General features: G+C 43.4%; 1 protein-coding gene across 5 annotated transcripts in view; it reads right to left on the reverse strand.

Annotated features, from left to right (window-relative positions):
• The window catches only part of NTN5 (netrin 5), a 533,395-nt gene that overhangs the window by 339,213 nt on the left and 166,212 nt on the right, over nt 1-27,970 (reverse strand). The window contains exons 1-2 of one of the 5 annotated variants that reach the window (XM_072110512.1): nt 10,717-10,802; nt 8,000-8,056 (exon numbers count right to left, since the gene is read on the reverse strand). The exons of the other annotated variants lie outside the window; for them this stretch is intronic. The gene's annotated coding sequence lies outside the window, so the exon portion shown is untranslated. Of the gene's footprint in view, nt 1-7,999; nt 8,057-10,716; nt 10,803-27,970 lie in introns of those variants that run through there. 5 annotated transcript variants of the gene reach the window in all.

Consider the following 27,970-nt stretch of genomic DNA (forward strand, 5'->3'; position numbering starts at 1 on the left):
CTCTCGGCTACTCCCCAAACAGCACTTCTAAGAACCCTTTGTATAAGATCAAGTGTAGTAGTGTTCTTATAAGTTTGGGTTATGGCGGGTGAGGGGAATGTAAACAGATGCGCAAGAAGCGCTGAAATAATATTGGTAAATTGTAAAAGTTTGCCAGTATATTTTGTGGATTACACAGCAGGATGGCGACAAAGTTAACAAGTTTGATGTGGAAGCCATGAAAACAACCCAAAATTCTGCCTGACACAGCTCGTTTGATAAGGGGACCATGTATGGAGGCAGTGAACTAGTAGTAGATTAAAGGTGCTGCAGTTAAAACTATGTTAGTTGTATCTTGGGATGGAGCTGGCGCTCCGCTGCCAGGCGAGCTTTCGCCAATCCAAACCCCTGTCTCTCGGCTCCTCCCCAAACAGCACCTCTAAGAACCTTTTGTATAAGATCAAGTGTAGTAGTGTTCTTATAAGTTTGGGTTATGGCGGGTGAGGGGAATGTAAACAGATGCGCAAGAAGCGCTGAAATAATATTGGTAAATGATAAAAGTTTGCCAGTATATTTTGTGGATTAAACAGCAGGGTGGCGACAAAGTTAACAAGTTTGATGTGGAAGCCATGAAAACAACCCAAAATTCTGCCTGACACAACTCGTTTGATAAGGGGACCATGTATGGAGGCAGCTATATGGACGACTTTTGGAGGCAGCTATGGCGATGACGTGTGGAGGTAGCAATGGAGACAACGTGTGGAGGCAGCTAAAAGGACGACGTGTGGAGGCTGCTATGGAGACAATTTAATTTGGATAGTGCCTATATGTGGCAGTCCAAAAAAGTTTTCAAACCAGGAAGCAGGTAGGTGGTCCTCCAGAAAAATTAAATAGATTGAGTGCCTGTATGTGGCAGTCCAAAAAAGTTTTCAAACCAGAGGAGCAGGTAGGTGGTCCTCCAGAAAAATTAAATAAATTGAGTGCCTGTATGTGGCAGTCCAAAAAAGTTTTCAAACCAGAGGAGCAGGTAGGTGGTCCTCCAGAAAAATTAAATAGATTGAGTGCCTGTATGTGGCACTCCCAAAAATTGTTTAAAACAGAGGACTGGGTAGGTGGACCTCCAGAAAAATTAAATACATAGAGTACTATAGATATAGCCAGTTGGCCCTCTGCTTTAGTGTACAAAGAGGAGGAGAAGGAGGACAATGAGGAGGAGGAGTGCATACATTATTCAGGTTGAGCTTCTTTCACCTGGTGGAGAATGGAAATTCTGAGAAATCCAGGCTTTATTCATCTTGATAAGCGCCAGCCTGTCAGCGCTGTCAGTAGACAGGCGTGTACGCTTATCGGTGATGATGTCACTAGCTGCACTGAAAACCCGCTCGGACAACACGCTAGCGACAGGGCAGGCAAGAACCTCCAAGGCGTACAGCGCCAGTTCGTGCCACATGTCCAGCTTTGAAACCCAGTAGTTGTAGGGAGCTGTGTGATCATTTAGGACGATGGTATGGTCAGCTATGTACTCTCTCACCATCTTTCTGGAAAGATCAGCCCTACTCTGCCGAGACTGGGGACAGGTGACAGTGTCTTGCTGGGGTGACATAAAACTGGCAAAAGCCTTGTAAAGCGTACCCCTGCCAGTGCTGGACAAGCTGCCTGCTCGCCTACTCTCCCAGCGTCTGGGGTATGGAGAGCTGAATGCTGGTGGATGCTGTGGAGGATCGTGGAGGCGAAGATGGGGTTTTCGCACGGGAGGTGTTTGGGCCGGGGTCCTGGGCAGGGGGCTGACTAGCAGATGACACAGGGGACGGAGCAGTGGTGTGCCCGGCCGGAGGTGAACGGGCTTGGTGCAATTGAGTGGGGTGTTTAGCATTCATATGCCTGCGCATACTGGTGGTAGTTAAGCTAGTATTGGTGGAACCCCTGCTGATCCTGGTTTGGCACAGGTTGCACACCACAGTCCGTCGGTCATCCGGTGTTTCTTTAAAGAACCTCCAGACTTCTGAAAATCTAGCCCTCGCCACGGGAGCTTGACTACGGGAAACATTTGGCACTGATGCACCAGCTCTGCATCAGCTCTGTGAAAACAGTTCCTCAGAGTATGCCGGTTCAAATGCCAAATTTTGCTGGGAGGGGGCAGACTGGGGGGAAGAAGGCTGAGGTGGAGGAGCTGGAGGAGTGCTGATTTCGGTGACATGGGTGGACTGCGTGGAAGACTGACTGGTGGACAAATGGCTAGAAGCATTGTCCGCAATCCACGACATCACCTCTTCGCACTGTTCTGGCCTCAACAGTGCTCTACCACGAGTCCCAGTAACTTGAGACATGATGAACCTAGGGAGTGTAGCTCTGCGGCGTTCCCCTGCACCCTCATCAGCAGGTGGTGTCTCACCCCGCCCAGGACCACGGCTTCTGACCCCTGCAGTAGTTGGACGCCCACGTCCACGCCCTCGTCCTCTACCCCCAGCCCTCGGGTTAAACATTTTCCAAATTAAAGTGTAAACTTTACATTTTTTTTTAAAACAAAACTATGCTATCCTATTGCTATGGCTAGTCTCTAACCTACACTGCCAGCACACAACTGGATTTTGTGCTGTGCCTGATGACTTTGAGTTATAAAAAGAAATAAACGTAAAAAAAAAAAAATCAGCAGACTCTGCCTAATTCAAATCAAACCCCTAATAAATTGCCCCACTTCGGTGTTTGAGGTGGATATGTGTGTCACTAAGAGCTAAACACAACGGTCGCAAGTCTCCTTGCAAATTCCTCACAATATGGTACTAGCTGCACTACTAATGGCAGCAAGCCCAGCCACAGGCAAACCAAAAAAAAGGAAAAAATAACGCTATTGTAGGCCTAAATAAGCCATTGGGGTTCTCCTATGGCTATTTTCTAGCCTACACTGAAAGCACACTGCTTTGCCAGATGACTTTGAGTTATAAAAAGAAATGTGAAAAAAAATAAATCAGCAGACTCTGCCTAATTCAAATCAAACCCCTAATAAATTGTCCCACTTCGGTGTTTGATGTGGATATGTGTGTCACTAAGAGCTAAACACAACGGCCGCAAGTCTCCCTGCAAATTACTCACAATATGGTACTAGCTGCAATACTAATGGCAGCAAGCCCAGCCACAAGCAAACCAAAAAAAAAGAAAATATAACGCTATTGTAGGCCTAAATAAGCCATTGGGGTTCTCCTATGGCTATTTTCTAGCCTACACTGAAAGCACACTGCTTTGCCAGATGACTTTGAGTTATAAAAAGAAATAAACGTAAAAAAAAATAAATCAGCAGGCTGTGCCTAATTCAAATCAAACCCCTAATAAATTGTCCCACTTCGGTGTTTGAGGTGGATATGTGTGTCACTAAGAGCTAAACACAACGGTCGCAAGTCTCCCTGCAAATTACTCACAATATGGTACTAGCTGCACTACTAATGGCAGCAAGCCCAGCCACAAAAATCACAACGGCGGGAGATGCCATTTTCTCGAGCTGGCAAAATACTCGTCCGAGCAACGAGCAGTTTCGAGTACGCTTATGCTCGAACGAGCATCAAGCTCGGACGAGTATGTTTGCTCATCTCTAGTCTCTATATGTTTATGTCTTTCTGTGTGTATATATTATATAGTTTACTCTTTATCTCTATAAAACCTCTACCATTTCATATTCCTATCATTTCCTCTCAAATTAGCCTGTAGAGTACAAATTGTTGCTTTTATTATTGTGTTGCTATTTGCTTCTTTTTATTACAGTGTCCTTCTTGCTTTATTTCCATGCTGTATTTTTTCTTTGATCCACTATTAGCAAAAGTGGTCCTCAAGTTCAAAGTAATTTTAGTTCAAAGCTATTGATTATTTCAACCTTCAAACAGCATTGAAATGCATAAAAAGAGATCACAAGTTTGTTCCTCATCCCACAATAAAGATTTATGAACCAAATGGAAGCAAAGGATTAGAATTAATAACACAAAGAAGAAAATATTACAAATAAAGCAGTGGCTCTTGTTGCAGAAAATTGGACAATATGTTAACATGTATACTAAAACGGCCGCAAGTCTCCCTGCAAATTACTCACAATATGGTACTAGCTGCAATACTAATGGCAGCAAGCCCAGCCACAAGCAAACCAAAAAAAAGGAAAATATAACGCTATTGTAGGCCTAAATAAGCCATTGGGGTTCTCCTATGGCTATTTTCTAGCCTACACTGAAAGCACACTGCTTTGCCAGAAGACTTTGAGTTATAAAAAGAAACGTAAAAAAAAAATAAATCAGCAGACACTGCATAATTTAAATCAAGCCCCTAATAAATTGTCCCACTTCGGTGTTTGAGGTGGATATGTGTGTCACTAAGAGCTAAACACAACGGTCGCAAGTCTCCCTGCAAATTACTCACAATATGGTACTAGCTGCACTACTAATGGCAGCAAGCCCAGCCACAAAAATCACAACGGCGGGAGATGCCATTTTCTCGAGCTGGCAAAATACTCGTCCGAGCAACGAGCAGTTTCGAGTACGCTTATGCTCGAACGAGCATCAAGCTCGGACGAGTATGTTTGCTCATCTCTAGTCTCTATATGTTTATGTCTTTCTGTGTGTGTATATTATATAGTTTACTCTTTATCTCTATAAAACCTCTACCATTTCATATTCCTATCATTTCCTCTCAAATTAGCCTGTAGAGTACAAATTGTTGCTTTTATTATTGTGTTGCTATTTGCTTCTTTTTATTACAGTGTCCTTCTTGCTTTATTTCCATGCTGTATTTTTTCTTTGATCCACTATTAGCAAAAGTGGTCCTCAAGTTCAAAGTAATTTTAGTTCAAAGCTATTGATTATTTCAACCTTCAAACAGCATTGAAATGCATAAAAAGAGATCACAAGTTTGTTCCTCATCCCACAATAAAGATTTATGAACCAAATGGAAGCAAAGGATTAGAATTAATAACACAAAGAAGAAAATATTACAAATAAAGCAGTGGCTCTTGTTGCCGAAAATTGGACAATATGTTAACATGTATACTAAAACTTGTTTCCCCTTTCTTCAAAACTCTAACAAGAATTATACTAAATTATTATATGTGCTCTAGCTCCTTAATCAGCTAAACAATGCTCGAATTATTGAAAGATAAAAAGATATATTTAGAAACTAACAAAACAATGTATATAAATATAATTTAATGTATTTTCATACACATAAATTTTGATTGTAAATGTAAAGTATCATTAAGTGGGTTTCTTGGGCCAGTTTTTTTTTAGACTGTCTTAGGAGCATTTTGTATGACAGATTTGTCATAGTGGTTTTGGCAACCTGAGTAGTAATAGTAGTAGTAAGATGAAAAATGGAGAAGGTTGGCAAATATTGCAAATTTTTGCGCAAATAAGCAGTTGAGACAATCAGCAGTTGAGGCAATTTTATTAAATCAGAAAACTGATAACCATAATAAATTATTTATCCTTGTGATAAAGAATTATGTATTTCATATACCACATTCTCCGGCGCATAAGATGACTGGCATAAGACAACCCTCAACTTTTCCAGTTCTAATCTAAAGTTTGGGATATACTTTCCATATAATATGACCCATATTCCAAGGCATATATGGTATAAATAAAAAAAAATTAGATCTGATATTAATATAAAATCTTCTGTAAAAAACATGTATCTTCATTTCACCATCTTCTACCGCTACTAACTTTTTCATACTTTGGTTTACGGAACTGTGTCTTTTTTTTCCAAGATTAGATGATCATTTCTACCATTTTGAGGACTGTACTCCCTTTTGATCACTTATTATTAAATTTTTTATATGTTGTAAAATGCCAAAAACGTGGCATTTCAGACATTTAATGCTATTTTCTGCTATGGGTCTACATGCCGGCAATAACTGTCATTACTTTTTCATAGATTGGAAATTTTGGGATGCAGGAATACCTAAGATGTTTATGTGTGCCCCTCACAATAGCCATAGTACCCCCATAGTAGCCACAGTGCCCACCACAGTCACCCCCCAAAGCTGCCACAGTGCCCCTACAACTTTTAGCATGCCCCGATAGTAGTCACAGTGTCACCCAGTGCAGCCACCATGCCCCCCCCCCACAGTGCCACAGTGAAAATATAAAACTTTACTCCCCTCTCTCAACTCCCCAAAGTAGCATCCATCATCTTCTCTACTGCTGTGAACAATGGCTGTACGCAGCGGCTCTGAAGCCAGCAGACGTGATAATTTCATCATGTTTGATGGCTTCAGAGCCGTCATTTGCAGCTGTTGTTTACAGCAGTAAAGAAGAAAATGATGGGTCACTAGCAATAAAAAAGTAAATAATGTTGGGAATCACTCTGGCAGATGCTAGGTGCAGGAAGCAGGGACAGACACAGGATATAGTCCAAATCAAGTGTTTAATTCACACTTTGTGTAAAATAAAAATTAAATTCAGCCGCGGCCATAAACTGAAACAAATCCTACAAATACAATAGCACATCCCTATCTATATGTGCACCTGGTTCCCAGCCTGCTCTTGTCCAGCAGGAAATATGGAGGCACTAAGGCCCCTTCCACACTAGCGAGTGTGATGCGATGAACTCGCATCACACTCGCAACGCAAGCTACCGGGAACGCACGGCCCGAACGCTGCACCGCGGGAGTGAACTCAGCATGTCAGTTCACTCCCGCGGTGCAGCGTTCGGGCCGTGCGTTCCCGGCAGCTTGCGTTGCGAGTGTGATGCGAGTTCATCGCATCACACTCGCTAGTGTGGAAGGGGCCTAAGTAACTTTTCCTGTATGAACACAGTCTAGCATTCAGCTCTACCGGTACTTCCTCCCGGTACTGATTCTGGCCTGCAGGCTAAATCAGGCTCTAACAAGTTCTTTGACCTGTACATGTGAGCTATGCAAAATCCCAGGACTGAAGGCCGAATGGAGTAGGAGTTACACAAACTACACCCCTCAAAAAAAGCACTTTTAAAAAGTCCTTTAACCCTTTAGGTTTTTAATAGGGGTTAAAACAAAATGGAGGTGAGGTCTAAAATTGTAATATTTTTGGATAATACAATCATTTAGCGCAGAAAAAGAAACATTTGCAAATAGATCAAATAACAAAAAGTTCCACATAATTTGATATCCATTATTTCTCAAGTATGCAGATACCCCATATGTGATGGTAAACTTGTTTATGAGCTGCATCCAGAGAAGATTTGCATTGTCAAGGGGCTTTTTTTTCTACATGAGATGTACTTTTCTAGTACATAATTTAGGGGCATCTATAGCAAATTGATGAGATTTTATGAACTCTTTGTTGGTGGAAAAAATGAAAGTCATCAACTTTTGGTAAGAATTTTTTGCTTTTGGCCGTTCATGACATGGGAAAATTCATAGTAAATGTGTAGAATTGTTGAACTATAGGACAACTGCCATCTTTTGAAATGTCCAGGCAGCTTTTATGACATCCTGGATGTTTTACAGCTTGATAAACTCTGACCTGATGACTGGTCTGTGTAAACCTCAAAAGACACATGGTGAGCCCCCCCCACTCCTCCATTTGGACTTGAAAACAAAGAAACTGTTTAAATATTCCTGGGCTCTCCCCCTCATTAACACTTTCTCCAATTCTAAAAGACCCTGTGGACTAATTAATGAATGGGAGGTTCTGAAACCTGAGCCAAACAGAGAACATATAAAGCAATATTATATGTTTTTCCTGTATTATTTTTGTAACTTTTTTAACATCCTTTTGAAAGCACTGAACTCCTTTTTGTATTAAAGCTTTTCACTTTAATTTTGGTCCCAGTATGCTCTGCAAATTCAAAGCCTTGATTTGAAGTGTGATTATCTGTGTGGTTGCTAGAGTACTAAGCATGCATATCTAGTGGTGTGACAAGGAGTTTACTTTAGAGGCAAGAGCGGATGTAGAGTGGAATACTTATTGGTCCCAGAGTAAATTCAAAAGGTGGCACTCCATAATTGGAGTGTGTTGCCCAGGTCATGCTTAGCCACCAAATTCCACAATGAAGAGAAAATCACCTGCTGCATACCAGGCCAGCCGGTACCTCATAGAGCATTCCTGTAAGACTGCAGTGCCTAGGGGGAGGGAAAAACAAAAGGATCGGGGAATCATAAGAAAACACTAGACAAGACAAATAACAGAAACATCTCCTGATAGCTATTGATAGCAAATAGACCAACAGAATCCCAGAGGGGGAAACAATGTCAGTCTGACCTCCAGAGGAGGATGAGTGAACTATCTTCCGACAGAAACTGAGAGATGGGGCTCAGGGATCCCCACTGCTTTACAGTGCATCAGCATGTGTATGCAGCATCACTGAGCGGCCGTCCTTATGTGCAATTAAAGCAAATGGATAACATTATCTATACCCTGATGATCACAGAGCACATTGAGGTTTTTAGAAAATACATAAGTCATCTTTTTTGTGTTTTTTTGTATAAAATAAAACTACAGTGTTATTGGTTCCCATACACGTGTTAAATCACAGACCCCTGCCAATAAAAAATTGCCATTCAGCCCAAAGATCCTTTTCAGCAGAGGAGGCATATGCTCCCCCAGCCCCCCTTATAATTATGAGCCTCAAATTCCTGAATTTGTGAAATTCATTTTGAGACAGAAGGCCTCACGGATATTGACGTTTTCAAAGTCTTTTTCTCTAAGGATCTTGTAAATTTAATGGTGTCAGAAACAAACTTGGATGCCCAACAGTTTTTTGCATAAAACCCAACATCAGGTGGACCCCTGTAGATTCGTTAGAAATGATGACGTTTTGGGGTCTTGTGCTACATATGGGAATTGTCAAAAAAATTGTATTGTATTGTAGTTCTGATATTTTCTAGATCACTCCAATTTACCATACAGTGATGATTTGCTCACGCTTTGAGGCCATTATAAAATTTTAATCGCCTCAAAGTGGCCTGTCATTTGACCGTTTTCACAAAATTAGAACAATCCTCAATTACTTTAGCACCAAGTTTGTCAAGGCCTACACCCCTGAAAAATGTATTTATGTAGAAGAATCACTGTTACATTTTAAAGGAAGTCCGTATTTTTCGGACTATAAGACGCACTGGACCATAAGACGCACCTGGGTTTTAGAGGAGGAAAAATAAGAAAAAATGTTTTTTTCCCCAAATAGTGTGCTAAAATATTTAATAAAGTAACAGTAAAGTAACGGCACCGTACGGAGCGGTGCTGTGCAGCCATGTTTCTCTTTGGAAAGGGGCAGGGGCAAGCAGCGCTCACCACTTCCTCTCCTGGGCACCGACGTGTGCCCGCTGTGAATGTAGCCTACGGGGGCTGTGTATGAGATACTTTTAGTAGGGGTCATTGTGTGACATTTGGTGAAGTTTTAATAGTGTACTGTGTTCAGGGAGAATTAATGGGAAGACTTTATTAGGGGACATTTTATGGGGCACTGTTACCTGGTGCTGAAGGATGACTCCAGTGCAGATACTACAAGTGTTCTGTCAGATTTAGCCGTATACAGAACACTTGGTGGTCGGGGGAGAGTTGTTACTTTGACCCAACACTGATTGGCTAGGGCTTGGCTAGCAGCAAGCTCAGCCAACCAGTGTTGGGGGCAGAATAGTACATTCAGCTGCACTGCATGCTGCTGCTGCCTTCAGTTTTCACGGCTGCGCTTACTGCCAATGGCTTTCACTGACAGAGCCAGGGCCAGATTAAGGTTGGTGGGGGCCCCTGGGCACAAAATCTTGTGGAGGCCCCACTGAATGTAGCATACATGCACATCCTCCTGCTCACTATCTACTTTCTGACCAGTAATACATCCGCATACAGATGCTAAATCCCCAGTAATACATCCACCCTACCACCAGTAATACATCTATATACAGCCGCCAACCCCCCAGTAATACATCCGCATACAGCCGCCAACCCCCCAGTAATACATCCGCATACAGCTGCCATCCCCCCAGTAATACATCCACATATAGCCGCCATCCCCCCAGTAATACATCCGCATACAGCCGCCATCCCCCCAGTAATACATCCGCATACAGCCGCCATCCCCCCAGTAATACATCCGCATACAGCCGCCATCCCCCCAGTAATGCATCCGCATATAGACAACCCCCCAGCAATACATCCGCATACAGCCAACCCCCAGCAATACATTTGCATACAGCCAACCCCCCAGCAATACATCCGCATACAGCCGCCATCCCCCCCCGTAATACATCTCTATACTGCCGCCATCCCCCCAGCAATACATCCGCATACAGTTGCCGCACCACCAGCAATACATTCGCATACAGCCAACCCCCCAGCAATACATCCGCATACAGCCGCCATCCCCCCAGTAATACATCTATATACAGCTGCCATCCCCCCAGCAATACATCCGCATACAGCCAACCCCCCAGTAATACATCCGCATACAGCCGCCATACCCCCAGTAATACCCCCAGTAATACATAAATGCAGTCGACCTCCCACCAATAAAATATATATACACTTCAGACCCCCCACCAGACACGCAGTCCCATGTAACATACACCTCAGCCATACAGTCCCATGTAACATACACTTCAGCCACACCAGCCATGCAGTCCCATGTAACTTACACCTCAGCCACACCAGCCATGCAGTCCCATGTAACTTACACCTCAGCCACACCAGCCATGCAGTCCCACAAAACATACATATCTGGTTCCAGTTGAGCTCCCCTGATACTAAGCAATCATTATGTTCTTGTGTCCTGTCAGGCTCTCACCTCCATGCATATGAATAACACTGCTCCTGGGAGGTTTCTGTTCTCCACTTGGCACCTCACTTACTTCCTGCTTTTTCTGGGAGGCCACACCCCTTTCCGTGACAACATGGGGTCAGCTGATATTCTCACACCGGAGGATCTGTGAGAAGTCTGTGTCTCTTGTGTTTATGCTGTGAGCTGAGCATCTCCGATGTGGAGCAATGCCCTGCAGCAGCACTGCAGAGCATTGCTCCAGCCAGAGACACTCAGCTCACAGCTGACTGTACAAGACTCAGGGCAGCGCTGTGCAGCCAGCCAGCTCACTGCCCACCAACTGTCCCATTCTCAGGGAGCGATGTGCATGCGGGCTGCACACATACAAGAGAGGAGGAGAGGAGCACAGCGACACTTGCTACAGCCCCTGCGCTTTACTGTGAAGGGCTGCGCTATGCCAGCATTAGCTGGCAGAGGGCAGCCAGGTGCCCTCCTTCCCTCCTGCAGCTGCATCCGGACTATAAGACGCACCACTGTTTTTCCCCCATTTTCTAGGGAAAAAAGTGTGTCTTATAGTCCAAAAAATACGGTAAGTAAATGCCAGTACCTGCCCAGCAAGGGGGCAAGGTATGGAATTAAAATGTTTACTCAGAAGCTTGTGTGGGATGTGTTGCACCCACTGCTGGATAATGGTTTTCAGGGGTACTGTTGTGTGCAGCATTGTATACAAAAACCAGAGAGGCCTCTGGTCCCAATAAAAAAGGGGGACATCAGGGCTCTCTGCCATGAGAACATGTTGTTGGTCAAGTATTAGGACAAGAAGGATGTCCTTATTTTAACCACAATTCATAAAGACACAAACACCCCCACCCCTGTAGAGGTACCACCACCACTTCCCCCAAGCCAGACGGTGATCTGGCTTACAATAAGTACATGGGTGGGGTAGATCTATCAGATCAGGTGCTGAAGCCATACACTGCCACAAGAAAATCAAAAGTGTGGTCCAAAAAGCTGGACGTACAAATTGTACAGATGGCACCGTATAATTCCTATGTGCTATACCAATGTCCAGGTCATGCTGTATCATTTCTTCACTTTCAAGGGGTGTTGATCAAGGCTTCAGTACCTCTGATGTCCCCCGTATTTGTACCAGGGCAACATTTCCCCAAAAAGGTACCCCAAACTGGAGGACAAGAAAGGACTCAAAAAACATGCAGTGTCTGTTACAAAATGGGGAAAAGGAAGGACTTGTCACGCCTGTCCCTAAAAACCTGGGCTCTTTATGAAAGAGTGCTTCAGAATCTATCATTCACCTATGTTTCAGTTATTATTTCTTTACCCTAGGTACCATTTCCTTATACCCATCTGCACTGGTACATACCACCACTTCTTCACGTGGGTTATCTCCATGTTCAGGAGAAATTCATGAACAATTGCTGTGGTGCAAGTTCTCCTTTAGCCCATTGAATACATTTTTGAGAAAAAAATATGAATTTTTCCAGGTTTCAGGCCAACTTTTTGAACACCTGTGGGGTCCAAATACTCATTATACACTTTAAACTGTGTAGTTTCCAAAATGGGGTTCTTTTTTGGGGTTTCCAATATTCAGCTAACTCAGGGGCTCTTGAAATGTATCATGATAACAGAAAGGTATTCCAGCTAAATCTGCTCTGCAAAACCTGGTGGTGCTCCTTCCTTTCTATAATCTGCTGTGTGTTGATACAGCAGTTTGCAAACACATATGCAAACACATACTCGGTTGAAATTGGGTATCAAACTTTGTGGAGCATTTTGGTATTTTATCCACTGAGAACATGGAAATTTTTTGTTTTAACACTGTGAAACAATTAAAAGGGTAACACATTTCATAAAAATTGTTTTACATTCTTTGAGGGGGTACAATTTCTGAAATGTGGTTGCAACATCCCCCACCGGGGCCTAGCCTTTTCTTGGGGCCTGGAGTGGCTAGTGGTTGCGGCCTAAGCACGCTAGTGTTACGGTTCTTGGTATGGGGACAGGAGGGCTGTCCCACAGCCTGGCACGTCTCCAGCAGGTGGTGTATGCAAGAAATTAAATGAGGGAGAGGCTGATGTACTGAATCTCCCTGGGGCACCCCTTAATGTCCGTAGTATGAGTCCCTGGGTGGGGAATGGGGAAGCCCTTGATGTTACAGTCATATTAGGGACCAGACGGAGGCAAGGTTGTGCAAAAATAACTTACAGTTCTTTAATCGAACAACAGCAGGTAACAAGCCAAACGATCTTGTACAGATATCGGATTATTGGATAATCCGGATTACTGGAGAGTGAACCACAAGAGTTTGTTCACCAGCCTGGTTGCAGATGCAGGCTTGGAGGTAGCTGTGTCCAATGCTGGAAGCTGCAGCTTTAACCCCTTAAGGACGGAGGGTTTTTTGCCTCATTTCTCGTTCTCCAACTTCAAAAATCCATAACTTTTTCATTTTTCCGTGTACAGACCTGTGTGAGGGCTTATTTTGTGCGTAACAAATTTTACTTTCCCATAATGTTATTTATTTTAACATGCCGTGTACTGCGAAGCTGAAAAAAATTCCAAATGTGGAAAAATTGAAAAAAAAACGCACGTCACGTTCTTGTGGGCTCAGTTTTTACGACTTTCACTCTTCGCTCCAAATAACATGCCTACTTTATTCTTTGGTTCGGTGCGATCGCGGTGATACCAAATTTATATAGGTTTTATTGTGTTTTAATACATTTTCAAAAATTAAACGAATGTGTACAAAAAAGAAAAAAAAATTTTTGCCATCTTCTGACGCTAATAACTTTTTCATACTTTGGCGCACGGAGATGTGTGAGGGGTCATTTTTTGCGAAATGAGGCGACGTTTTCATTGCTAACATTTTGAGGTCTGTGCGACATTTTGATCATTTTTTATTTCATTTTTTATGTTATGTAAAAAGGTGTAAAAGTCACATTTCGGACATTTGGGCGCCATTTCCCGCCTCGGAGGTCACCGCCGGCCGTAACCGTTTTTATATTTTGATAGATTGGGCATTTTGGGACGCGGCGATACCTAATATGTCTGTGATTTTTACTGTTTGTTATGTTTTATATCCGTTCTAGGGAAAGGGGGGTGATTTGAACTTTTAATATTTTATTAATTTTTTTTATTTTTTAAACTTTTTTTTTTATTTTTTTTTTCACTATCTTTTAGACCATCTAGGGTACATTAACCCTAGATGGTCAGATCGCTGCTACCATATACTGCAATACTTCTGTATTGCAATATATGGCATTTTTGCAGCACATTCATTACAATGAGCCACTGGCTCATTGTAACGAATCTGCAGCTGCCAGATAGCCTCGTGTCAAAAGAAGACACGAGGCTACCATGGCAACCAATCGCCGCCCCCCGATGACGTTCGGGGGCGTGGCGATCGAAAAAAAGATGGCGGCGCCCGCGCGCCGCCGTCTTTTAAACGCCGCCGGCGACTTTGCCGGCGGCGTTTAGGGGGTTAATAGCCGCGATCGGTGCAAGCACCGACCGCGGTTATTAGCGGTGGGGGTTTTGTGCAAAATGCAAAAACCCCCACCTCTGTATGAAGAGGACTCAGCCCGTGAGCCCTCTTCATACATCCCTTATAGCTCTGCGCCGTAGAGCTACGGCGCAGAGCGTTAAGGGGTTAATCTTAGGAGCTAGCTCTGTGTGAGACACTGAAGGTGTATCTCACACTGTCTCTGGTCACTCAGTGTTGTGGAAGAGGTGTTCCTGTGTCAGGAGCTGGGGCCTAAGAGCTTCTCATGTGGTGAGAGCTGGGCCTAAAGAGATGCTCCTCTGTCAGGATCTGGATCCCAAGGGAGTTTGTCACTTCCTGTCCAGGGTTTTTTTTACACTCTGGTCAGGTGGTCTCACTCTAATAATAATAATAATAATCTTTATTTATATAGCGCCATCATATTACGTAGCGCTTTACAAATCATAGGGGACAAGTACAAATATAATATAACATTCGTATGGAACAACAGGAGTGAGGTCCCTGCTCGCAAGAGCTTACAGTTTATGAGGAGGAGTGGGGAGACCCAAGAAGTAAAAGAATATATAATGGTCAAGCCATTCTTCTTAGGGAATAGAACAAAATATAATAAATGGAATTGCTGTCGCTTGAACCAATCAGCCGTCATCTTATATACAAGGTCCAGGGTGAATGGGACTGCAGAGAAGTCTGGTGCCTGTTGGTTGCTGGATAACAGATGGGAGGAGGACACAGGACGGGTTAGTAGAAGAGTTCAAACTTCATGCAGTTAGTGAGTGTTATAGGCTTGCAAAAAGAAATGGGTTTTAAGAGCACGTTTGAAACTTTGGAGGTTAGGTATTAGGCTGATAGTCCGGGGCAGAGCATTCCATAGAATGGGTGCAGCTCTAGAGAAGTCTTGGAGACGCGAGTGGGAGGTCCGCACTAGGGTAGAGGTTAATCTAAGATCACTGGCGGATCTAAGAGCACGAGTTGGGCGATAGACTGAGATAAGAGAGGAGAGGTAGGGGGGTGCAGCATTATACAGAGCTTTTTGAATGAGGGTTATTATTTTAAACTGTATTCACTCTTCAATCACACTCCAGTTACAAAGGTGGAACATCATTGGATAATAACATTAAATAAGATTAACCCTTGCCTATCCAGGCAGTATCTACTGCTGCATAATTACCTCTATCTGACTATATGACCCTGAAGTGAGTTGTACATTCTCACTTGCTGGGGACACACAGACAAAGGGGCTTATTCGCAACTACTCCTCTGCCTATGCATCGGCAGGGGTGGTGCATTAAAGGGATTTTTCTCTCATAAAGGCCTCTCAAAATCACCTCAAATTTATTTAGTCCCTCAAAACATAGATTTTGGTGATTTTCACAAAAATCTGAAAAATCACTTATAAAGTTATAAGCCTCCTTTCTTCCTAAAAAATGTAGTAGCTGCTTAAAAATCATGCTTACATTAAGAAGACCTATGGTAAATGTTAGTTATTAAGTTATTTTGGGGGTATGACAATCTGCCTTAAAAGAACAAATTTTCAAAGTTTGAAAATATGTCCTTTTTCAACATTTTCACCAAATTTCCATTTGTTCCATTTGCACCCGAATTTTCAACTAACATAAAGTGCAATGTATCACGAAAAAACATTCTTAAAAACAGCAGAGTATGGTAAAGCGTTACAAAGTTATGGCCATATGAAAGTAATACGTCAAATTTGAAAAACAGGACTGTTTCAGGAAGGTGAAAAGTGGCAGGGTGTTAAAGCAAACGCCCCACCTAGAATGACATTTTTAGCTGGTGACTGGTTGCAATAACTTATGCTATGCTGATTTTAAAAGTGCCTTTGTCAGCTTTCTGAATAATTTCAGTAGTTAATAATAGTTCATTTTGCATTACCTGGTTCCTTAGCAGCAGTGTGTGGGGAGTCCCTGTAAGGAAGGGGGGAGGAGGCAGCTGCAGCCTGTGTATGCATTTGTCAGTCTTCCTTCCTCCACATTCACTCAGATCTCTCCCCCTTCCTGCCATATGCATTGAGCAGGTATGGGGAAGGGGGGTGGTTTGAAGAAGATAAATAATGATTGAGGAGACACAGGCACACACAGGCTGCCGCTGCTCCTCCACTGGTGGAAAAAGATGTCCAAAAAGATGTCTTAACATTCTTATATGAGAATATATAATATATCATTTTTTTCAGTTGAAGTTATACTCCCTGCTCCTTGATTTTAGCTGAATAGTAACAGCCTATAAGCTCGACTAACTTTCATTTACAAGTGTCTGTTGACCTAATATATTATAATCTATAAAAAGTAATTATTCAGACTCAGCAGCTTTGACAATACAATAGCTCTATAAAGCTGTTTAATCCTTTCACAACCAGGTTGTATGGAGAAGCTGTAGGAGGCTCATAGGTCTGTCACTTGAAAGTTTCGGTTACATTATGCTATATTTGAAAGAGTCCTTAGAGAACTGTTCTCACAGAAGATGGATAATAGAGTTATGAGAAAGAAAGGACGAATGTATTCAGGAACAATCAAGGTTCAATGGCAGTTGTCATATTGCTTTTTGACACTGGGTATAATCACACTTCTACACAAATATTGAATATTATTTGGGTATAGAGGTAGTAGGACAACTCAAACTCTTAGAGACTAATCTTTACCCATACAGTCTAAAATAATATTGCTAAATTTTTGGATGATTTAGCCTTTTTACAATAAAAGCAGTGTTTAGATTCTGAGCCCCATGGGAACAGAGACCAATTTGACATGCTTTGTGGAGCGCTGCGTAATCTGTGTGCGCTATATAAAATAAAGAATTATTATTATTATTATTATTAATTAGTAAGTAATCGTTTTTTTGTTATTTCAATTCTTTTAAACATTTTATACAGAAAGCATTACAGCTACATCATACAGTATTTTGCATTACAACAATGATCACCCTTGTCATCTCAATGCACAGTAGCTGCTGCTCAGCAGCATATATTCCCTCGGTTTCACATGAAGACTATTGTTGTTAAATTGTTGTGTTATATTATGTCCTGTATTAACAGTCTTCATGTGTAACCGAGGGAATATATCATATATATATCTCAGAGATTTCAGGATAAACCAATTATAAAATGTGTTTTTACATACCACATGAGAGCTTTTAGTTCTTCTTAGCCCCAGATTCAAAGCTCTAAATTTATTCAGATAGCCCTATAGTGCACGGAGACCAGCCAGCTGTAAGTGCCATCCAAGGGTCCCACATAGCATGAAAAGCAGATGAGTGATTTCTTAGGGTGATTATCCATTCGAAAGTGCAGTGTTCGGCTAACTTGTCTATAAGCACAGTGGTTGTGGGTGAAGAATGGGATTTCCACCCCCTGGCAATTAGCAATTTTGCAGTTAAAAGGATACCATACTTTTTTGGGAATGGGATGTATATATACCCCCAGTACTACTAGGCGTGGGTTCAATGGGATATTGCATTCTGCAACTGAGTATCCATCTCAGCCATATCCATCTCAGTCTGCCACTTTAACTGTGAAGGTAGGGCAGTGATGGCTAACCTATGGCACTGGTGCCAGAGGTGGCACTCAGAGCCCTTTCTGTGGGCACTCAGGCCATCACCAGAGATGAGTCCAGGCATCTTCCTGCAGCCCAGACGGCCCAGGACTTGCTGTGCACAGAGCTATTTTAAAGTGACAGCTCTACCTGGGACTTTTTTCTTCTATTGGTGTCCTCAGGGGTCTGGTATCAATGAAAACTGTGACAAAGAAGGGAGAATAGATCACAAATTTCTGTGTTGGCACTTTGCAATAAATAAGTATGTCTTTGTTGTAGTTTGGGCACTCGGTCTCTAAAAGGTTTGCCATCACTGAGGTAGGGCAAAGGCTACCAACTCTCCTTGATATGTTTACTTACCGCCATAGACTGTGAGATCATATAGCAGCAACGGTAAATAGGTCTTCTGCACATCATTTTGCCTGAGACAGTGCACCACTTGTGAAAATAAGTAAGCACCGCTACTAGGAAGGTGAAATTTCTGGTATGTTAATGTTTTGTCTTGAGTATGCAGATCCTGCACATATGTGATTCCACTACCTATCCATCTCTCCAGAGAAACTTGAAGAATTTTGTGGGGAAAGGTGGCTGTTAGCATGTTTACTTAAGTCCTCCAAGTCTCTATGGTCATCCTAATTGTGGGGGCTTGTATATCAGGAATATCTAGTGTGAGAAAGTTTGTGTGGGCTATCAATAGATTATGTAGAGATTTCCCCAGTAACATGTAGGACTCTATCATTGGCAAGCTTGAGTTGTTAGAGTAGGTGCACCACTTCCGAAGTTGATGGAACTATAGCTCTAGGAACTATAGCTCTATAATAGTTTTTCAGGTTAGGAACTCCCATACCTCCTCTCTTCCTTGCTGCTGATAAAATGCTAGCTGCTACTCATTTCCATATGAAATCTGAAAACATCTTTCGTTGTCTAGAGAAATACTAGGTGGGAGTGGGATAGTGAGGGTACGAAATTTGGGAGCACCATCATTTTAAATAACACAATTTAACCTAACCACAAAGGCTCTTACTTAGTGAATGTTTCTAATTCTTTATGTAGATCCAACATTAAAGGATAAAAAATTGTGTTTGCCAAAGATCTGAGTGGGCTGCAGAGTTTTATCCCTAAAAAAGGAATATAGTCTTCCGCCCATTGGAATGGGAATTCCTTCTTAATATTTTCTTTCAGTACATGGGAGCTATTAATGCCTAAATTTTGGGATTTACTCAAATTGACTTTATAATAGGAAACTGCGGCAAACTCTTTCAAGACACTTTGGGTTTCCCTTAAGGAGGAGAGTACTTAGGACAAGGTCAATATAACATTGTATGCAAATACTGTAGTTCTAGTTTATGTTGCCCATGCCTGCTGAGATGCCGCTAATGTTCGGATTAGTTTGGATGAGCTCAGCCAGGGGTTTCATCACCATCACAAAAATCAATAGAGACAGCGGACACCCCTGGTGAGTTCCACTGTTTATGTGAAAAGGGTCTAATCTATATATATTTGCCAGCACTGTCTGCTGATGAGCAAGAATATAAAACCTCATAAAAAAAAAATTGTGCGAGGCAGAGACGGCCCCGCCCCCCACCACACTGAGGAGTATCAGCTGCCACGGCGATGAGCTCCCCGACCGACCTCTCCGAGCGTGAGCCAGTAACCGGCTGTTAAGAGCTCCTGCCCCACATACGGTCTTCCTTCTTCTCTGCGCGATTAAGGAAAGACGCTCCCCCGGTCGTACTGACTGGCTGTATTAATCGGCCCGCAATGTGAAGACTGTGGAGGACACCCGCCCAGCCGCCTTGACAGAGCACCGAGAGCGTTTTTGTTTACCGGTTTCCTCACAATCTCCTGGGAGCTTACCTGGGCCGACTGCGACAGGAGTAGATGAGACCGTGTTTGTCCTGGAGAGTGCGCCATCGACTCGGAGGGAGTGTGCCTGGACGTCCTGGAGTTTGGTAACGTAGGAAACATCTAAATACCCTACTTTAACTCTGCGTGGACACAGCGCTTTCTGTTATATTCTACTACGCAACATCACAGAACTGTGTCTGATTGGGGCAGCGGGCCAGCTCGCCATTTGGTAGGCGGCTAACAAAACATAAGAAGCTGTGGAGCGACTAGCTGTCCTTCAGTATTGGTGGGCGGTGTGGAGGCCCAGGGCCCTGCCGGTCCCGGAGCACGGTCGTAAGTAGTTGGCAGGTGGCGTGGCCATATATCTCTTCTACAAGTTCGCACTGTTTGATGCACTACGGGAAAACAGATCAGAGAGACACTGGATTCCCCTGTGGAGCGCAGGTGACCTGGCCTAATCTAAGGGCAGTACCCCTCTGGAGGGGCCGATACCTGAGTATACATTTTACTTTAACTCTGTGCGGTCACAGTATTCTCGGCCACTTCCCATCACTTCCCACCACGTTCCACTACAGAACGGCACTTGGTGGGGGCAGCAGGTTGCTTTGCCACCCGGATGGTGGTCAACGAGATGTAAAAACCTGCAGGGCGACTTGCTGCCTCTCGATATCGGGGGCGGTGTGGGAGACTACGGCCTTGCTGGGCCTTGTACTACGGATACAATTGGTTGGCCGTCCACCTTACAGGAGATGTAGCCGCATATCTTTATCACTGATGTGTCCTGTTTGACTCATTACGGGAGTACAGATCAGAGAGACATTAGACTCCCTTGTGGAGAGAAACTGTTTTTTGGCCCAATACAAAGGACTAAACCTTCTTGGAGACTTTGTTACCCCGGAGACTACGTAGTAGTTTTTTCTGGCTCTGATCTCCGTCCTGGAATCAGGTCGGCCAAGGGATTTATACCTGTTTTGTTTTTGGGACTCTGTCTGGCCTACCAGCTCTGGATCGGATTTTTTTCTGTTATTATAATATTGGTTTAATGTAATGTTTTTCTCTTTGTGCCTGACAGATTTGAATTAAGGTTGAAAACAATTCAGGAGGTTCAAGGGAGCGTAAGGGTACAGGTGGAGGTACGGGGGACAACAGTGGAAATAGTGGTCTGTTTTTTTTTCTTTGACAATCACTATGCCACCAAAAGCTGCGCGCAAATCCACTGGGGTTAGCTCCCATAAGGAGAAAGCTAACACCAAGCTAGATAAAACTTTGAAGCAGACAAAGCCCGCTAGAGAAACCGAAACAGGCTCTAGATTTTCACCCCTAGTCGTGGATAGTGAGGAGCCCCAGGAAGGTAATCCCCCTATCAGGGACGAAATCCTTCAAGCCGTCAATAAAACAAACAAGTCCATGGAGGGGCTAAAATACCAGCTAGAGGACACTAGAAAGGATATATTAGGAATCCGTGAGGATCTAAATAAAATTAGGGGGCGCATTAAGGACCAGGGCGAACGCCTTTCAAAAATTGAAGGAACACTAGATAAACAACAAAAATTTATGTCCAGAATAGAGGCTGAAAAAAAGAATTGCAGGCCAAGATAACAGATCTAGAGGATCGGTCCAGAAGGAGCAACGTGCGGTTGGTGGGCTTCCCCGAGGGGGTGGAACAAGAGGATACAGTGAAATTTATATATAACTGGCTCACGGAAGTGCTGGGGAAGGAACACATTCACTCATATTTTGTGGTAGAACGAGCTCATCGGGTCCCAGGTCGTAAACCAGTGCCCGGCGCATACCCACGCGCCATATTGATCAAACTACTTTGTTCCAGGGACAGGGATATGGTTCTTCGAGAGTTAAGGAAAAGGGGAGAAACGTTTTATAATGGCTCTAAAATTTCAGCATACCCAGATTTCTCAAAGGACACCCTGATGAAAAGAAAAGAGTTTAGAGAGCTAAAAAAAAAAATTGATTGAAAAAGACTTATCCTACTCATTGATATATCCAGCTAAGTTGAGGGTTGTCTTCCAGGGGTCCAGCTGCTATATAAAGATCCAGTGGCCAGGATTATCACTAATGGTGTTCTATCAGAAAAAATCAAGTTACAAAGAGGAACTCGTCAGGGATGCCCCTTATCACCATTACTTTTTAACTCCAATTTAACTTTATTCACAGGTTGTATTACACTCCAGTACGCCTTAAAAAAATGGGGGTATATGCAGATATACCTGTATGCAGATATAATACACCTTAGCTGGACATGCCCAAAAATTAACACCCTCTGGAAAGAGGTGCACAAAATAATTGAGGACCGGTTGGGTTCCAGAATCGCTTTCTCTATGGAGATTCTCCTATTGAACCATTTACAGATAAGACATAAGAGAGAGCTATCAAAGACCCAAATAATTATTATTTGTAGATTGACACTAATAGCTAAAGTTCTAATTGCAAGGAATTGGATAAAATCCTACGCTCCAACCCTAGAACAATGGGAAGCCCTTCGGGCTAAAATTGAGCTCTATGAAAAACTTTACTATGGTAAGCAGAATAGAATGGACCTATGGGAGAAGATATGGGGGGTAGAAAAAAGTTAACTTTTTTTTTTTTTCCCGGCAGGGGAGGGAGGGAGGCGCTTCTTCGGAAGATGGGTAGGAGGGGGAGGTGGGGGGTGGAGGGGAAACGGGGGGGTGCACTCTAGAGGTAGGGAAAGGTCGAGATATTTATGTACCTATTATCTTTCTTACGAATATACATGTTGCAGGGTATAGCATGTTAGCCCTAACTCTATTTCTTGGGCCAGTCAGCCATGTATCCCTTGAGGTTTTGAATCTATTGAATATGAATGGAAGGGTACGTTTTTTTATGTATTAACATATTTGTAAACAGTAATTTTTTATATCTTGGATATGTATTTCTTCTTATTATTGTGTTTTGTACACCTCTCTTTTGGGAAAAAATAAAGAAACTTATAAAAAAAAAAAAAGAATATAAAACCTGTATGGCAGTATAGATGGGACTGTGAATACTGAGATAGCACTGAGAACGCATATGTCACCGCCGCACCCATGATCCTTGGTACTGATCGCAGGTACACCTGTGCCCTTCCATGTGGCGTGGCAACCCCCTGGCCCGGACTCAACTCTCCAACGCTCCTGCTTCCTGACTAGGCCTCTCTCACTAGGCCGTGTGCGCCCCCACTCTCTAGGATGCGCCAGCTGGCTCTCCTAGCTTTAAAAGCCAGCGTCCTCCAGATTGGCGCTGGCTAATCCGGCTATCCCTTATAATCCTGCACTTCCTTCCTGCCTTGCCGGATCTTCTCCTAGGATCTTCCAGGATTTCCAGACCTAGCTTCCTAAAGCTGCTCCTAAGAAAGAGAAAGCCCATTAGCGTTCCCAGATGCTTTCCTGTTTCCAGTTTTCCAGCCTCTATGTTTTCTGTGTGTCTCCAACATTTCCAGACCCTCCTGTCCTCCAGCATTTCCAGACACCTCTGTGGTTCCTGGGTGTCTCCAGTGTTTCCAGATGCTCCTATCCTCCAGTGTTTCCAGCTCATCCTTCCAAGCTGTACTCCTGCTGTCATCCCAGGCTTGGACTGTGTCCAACACCCCCTGTTTCCCTGGCTGCCACCGTGGGGCTAGTTGCACCCGTGGAACAAATTGTTGGCACCCCACCGCAGCAAGACCATCCTGCTTTGCAGCAGGCCCTGGTGAAGACCAGGTGCCACTTAGACTCCTGTTCTGGGTGTCGGCTAGTACCATCTCCATCTCCCGCGGTGGTCCAGTGTGTCCACTGGTCCACAGGCTCCTCCTTCCGGACTCTTCCCAAAGAGACTCTAGTCCTGTGTCTATGTACCATTACAGCATACCACTATTGAATGCCTTCACCACATCTAGCGTGAGGAGCAGAGAGGGCATTCGAGAGGGCTCCATCACCGAGATCAGATCTATTATTCTTCTAGTCTCATCTGGGGCCTGCCTACCCCTAGTGAACCCTACTGGATCATTATGTATTTAACCCCTTAAGGACGGAGGGTTTTTCGGCTCATTTCTCGCTCTCCAAAAATCCATAACTTTTTCATTTTTCCATGTACAGACCTGTGTGAGGGCTTATTTTGTGCGTAACAAATTTTACTTTCCTGTAATGTTATTTATTTTAACATGCCGTGTACTGCGAAGCTGAAAAAAATTCCAAATGTGCAAAAATTGAAAAAAAAAACGCACATGCGTCACATTCTTGTGGGCTCAGTTTTTACGACTTTCACTCTTTGCTCCAAATAACATGCCTACTTTATTCTTTCGTTCGGTGCGATCGCGGTGATACCAAATTTATATAGGTTTTATTGTGTTTTAATACATTTTCAAAAATTAAACGAATGTGTACAAAAAAAGAGAAAAATTTTTTTGCCATCTTCTGATGCTAATAACTTTTTCATACTTTGGCGCACGGAGATGTGTGAGGGGTCATTTTTTGCGAAATGAGGAGACGTTTTCATTGCTACCATTTTGAGGTCTGTGTGACATTTTCATAATTTTTTATTTCATTTTTTATATTATGTAAAAAGGTGTAAAAGTCGCATTTCGGACATTTGGGCGCCATTTCCCGCTTCGGAGGTCACCGCCGCCTATAACCGTTTTTATATTTTGATAGATCGGGCATTTTGGGACGCGGCGATACCTAATATGTTTGTGATTTTTACTGTTTATTATGTTTTATATCCGTTCTAGGGAAAGGGGGGTGATTTGAACTTTTAATATTTTATTAATTTTTTTTATTTTTTAAACTTTTTTTTCCACTATTTTTTAGACCATCTAGGGTACATTAACCCTAGATGGTCAGATCGCTGCTACCATATACTGCAATACTTCTGTATTGCAATATATGGCATTTTTGCAGCACATTCATTACAATGAGCCACTGGCTCATTGTAACTAATCTGCAGCTGCCAGATAGCCTCGTGATAAAAATTAGACACGAGGCTACCATGGCAACCGATCGCCACCCCCCGATGATGTTCGGGGGCGTGGCGATCGAAAAAAAGATGGCGGTGCGCGTAGAGCTACGGCGCAGAGCGTTAAGGGGTTAATCAGTAAAATATCTAAAAATCTATAGGTGCTAATTGTGGCAAATAACTTATTGTCACTATTTAACAGTGAACCTGGCCTGACATTTGGGTTGTTAAACTGTTAAACATAGATGCAAAACCATTACATCTCTGATTCAAGAATTCAACATTGTTTCTATTGAGTGTATAGCTTTTCGTATCCCACTCTCTATTTATCAAAATGTTAAGGATTTTTTTGTAAAGGGTACACCATGCCAAAAGAACAGTGTTTTGCAAAATTAACAAAGTATATCAACATAAAAGAGAATTAAAGAACAAAAAAGGTTGCAGTCACAGAACATCATTAGTTTTTGAAACTGTTCTGGTGCGATTTGCTGTGTCCCAATTTTCGGCAAACGTGTGATGAAAAGTGTGCAGGAAGCACATTGTACTACACAACCTTGAATCACATGAAGGGGGGGGGGTTCTGTGTGAGGAGTGAGTTCCAAACATTCGGGGGAGTGAGGAAGGAGACAAGACCCTGGAAAAGGTTAGCAGTCTGTGGAGGGTGGAGCAGTATTATATTAGTTATATTCTTGTACTTAAGGGGTTGTATTATAGTAATCATATATTTGTAAAGCACATAGGGGCAGTATGATAATAGCTATATTCTTGTACATAGGAGGCAATTTTTTATTAATATAACACAAACAAATACAGAAATACTTCTCCATGTATTTCACTGGAATAAATAAAAAAGAAAATAAAAAGGAAAAAAAACATAAGAATTAGAGATGAGCGAACACACTCGTCCGAGCTTGATGCTCGTTCGAGCATTAGCGTACTCGTAACTGCTCGTTGCTCAGACGAATACTTCAACAGCTCGAGAAAATGGCATCTCCCGCCGTTTTGATTTTTGGTGGCCAGAAACAGAGCCAATCACAAGCCAGGAGACTCTGCACTCCACCCAGCATGACGTGGTACCCTTACACGTCGATAGCAGTGGTTGGCTGGCCTGATCAGGCGACCCTGGAATAGACTAGCCCCTGCCCGCGCTGCTCGCATCATTCTCTGTCTGGATGCCGTTAAGGAGAGAGCTGCTGCTGCAGGGATAGCGTTAGGGTGTTATATTAGCTTACTGTTAGGCAGGAGTGAGTCTACAAGAACCCAACAGCCCTTGTTAGGGCTAGAATAGCGTTATATTTTATTTTTTTTTGTTTGTTTGCTTGTGGCTGGGCTTGCTGGCACTAGTAGTGCAGCTAGTACCATATTGTGAGTAATTTGCAGGGAGACTTGGGAACATTCTATTTAGCTTTTTGTGACACATATCCATCTCAAAAACCTAAGTGGGACAATTTATTAGGGGTTTGATTGAATTAGGCACAGATGTCAACTTCCACCAGAACTGGTATTCAGGTCAGTCAGCTTCCTCAAGTCTACAATGAGGAGTGGATGTCGGATATCTGTCAGGTGCTGAGTAACTTTGAGGAGTCAACACAGATGGTCAGTGGCGATGCCGCCATCATCAGCCTCACCATCCCGCTGCTTGGCCTGTTGAAAAACTCTCTGGTCAGCATGAAGTCAGAAACTTTGCGGTCGTCACAAGAGATGGGGGAAGAAGATTCCCTTGTTGATAGCCAAAGCACCCTCAGGTCTGTTTCTCAGTGCATATCGGAGGAGGTGGAGGAGGATGAGGAGGAGAATGTTGGCGAGACAGAAGAGGGGAGCATTGCTCAGTCCTTCACTGTTCAGCGTGTATGGGCAGAAGAAGAGGAGTTGGAGGAGGAGGAAATGGACAGTCAGGCCAGTGAGGGGAGTGAATTCTTGCGAGTTGGGACTCTGGCGCATACGGCAGATTTCATGCCTGGCTGCCTATCCCGTGACCCTCGCGTTCAAAGAATTTATTCCAGCACCGATTACTAAGTATTCACTCTCCTGGACCCACGATACAAGCAAAATCTTTCCACTCTCATCCCTGGAGAGGAAAGGAGTGTGAGAATGCATGAATATCAGCAGGCCCTGGTGCACAAGCTGAAACAGTATTTCCCTTCTGACAGCGCTAGCAGCAGAGGGCGTACTTCTGCGGCACAAGTAGCGAGGGAGAGTAGGCGAGCAGGCAGCTTGTCCAGCACTGGCAGGGGTACGCTTTACAAGGCCTTTGCCAGTTTTATGTCACCCCAGCAAGACACTGTCACCTGTCCCCAGTCTCGGCAGAGTAGGGCTGATCTTTACAAAAAGATAGTGAGGGAGTACGTAGCTGACCATACCATCGTCCTAAATGATCACACAGCTCCCTACAACTACTGGGTTTCAAAGATGGACATGTCTCACGAACTGGTGCTGTACGCATTGGAGGTTCTTGCCTGCCCTGCTGCTTGCGTGTTGTCTAAGCGCGTTTTCAATGCAGCTGGTGGCATCATCACCGATAAGCCGACACGCCTGTCGACTGACAGCGCTGACAGGCTGATGCTTATCAAGATGAATAAAGCCTGGATTTCTCATGATTTCCATTCTCCACCAGGTGAAAGAAGCTCAACCTGAATAATGCATGCACTCCTCCTCCTCATTTTCCTCCTTCTCCTCCTCTTTGTACACTAAAGCAGAGGAAACTGGCTATTTTTGTGCCAGGGCCAACTGGCTCTAGCTATAGTACTCTATGTATTTAATTTTACTGGAGAATCACCTACCCGGTCCTCTGTTTTAAACAATTTTTTGGGAGTGCCACATACAGGCACTCAATCTATTTAATTTTTCTGGAGGACCATCTACCTGCTCCTCTGGTTTGAAAACTTTTTTGGACTGCCACATACAGGCACTATCCAAATTTAATTGTCTCCATAGCAGCCTCCACACGTCGTCTTTATAGCTGCCTCCACACGTTGTCTCCATTGCTACCTCCACACATCATCTCCATAGCTGCCTCCCAAAGTCGTCCATATAGCTGCCTCCATACATCGTCCCCTTAGCAAACGAGCTGTGTCAGGCAGAATTTTGGGTTGTTTTCATGGCTTCCACATCAAACTTGTTAACTTTGTCGCCACCCTGCTGTGTTATCCACAAAATATACTGGCAAACTTTTATCATTTGCCGATATTATTTCAGCACTTCTTGCGCATCTGTTTACATTCTCCTCACCCGCCATAACCAAAACTTATAAGAACAGTACTACACTTGATCTTATACAAAAGGTTCTTAGAAGTGCTGTTTGTAGCCCCCGCCTGCTTTGAAAATTATATTTTTTTCAAAGTAAACGCTTCTGACCCCCAGGCCCATTTTGGGTGGGGAGGAGCCGAGAGACAGGGGCTTGGACAGGCGAAAGCTCGCCTGGCAGCGGACCGCC

The sequence above is a fragment of the Engystomops pustulosus genome, chromosome 6, assembly GCF_040894005.1.
Source record: "Engystomops pustulosus chromosome 6, aEngPut4.maternal, whole genome shotgun sequence".
Classification (NCBI taxonomy): domain Eukaryota; kingdom Metazoa; phylum Chordata; class Amphibia; order Anura; family Leptodactylidae; genus Engystomops; species Engystomops pustulosus.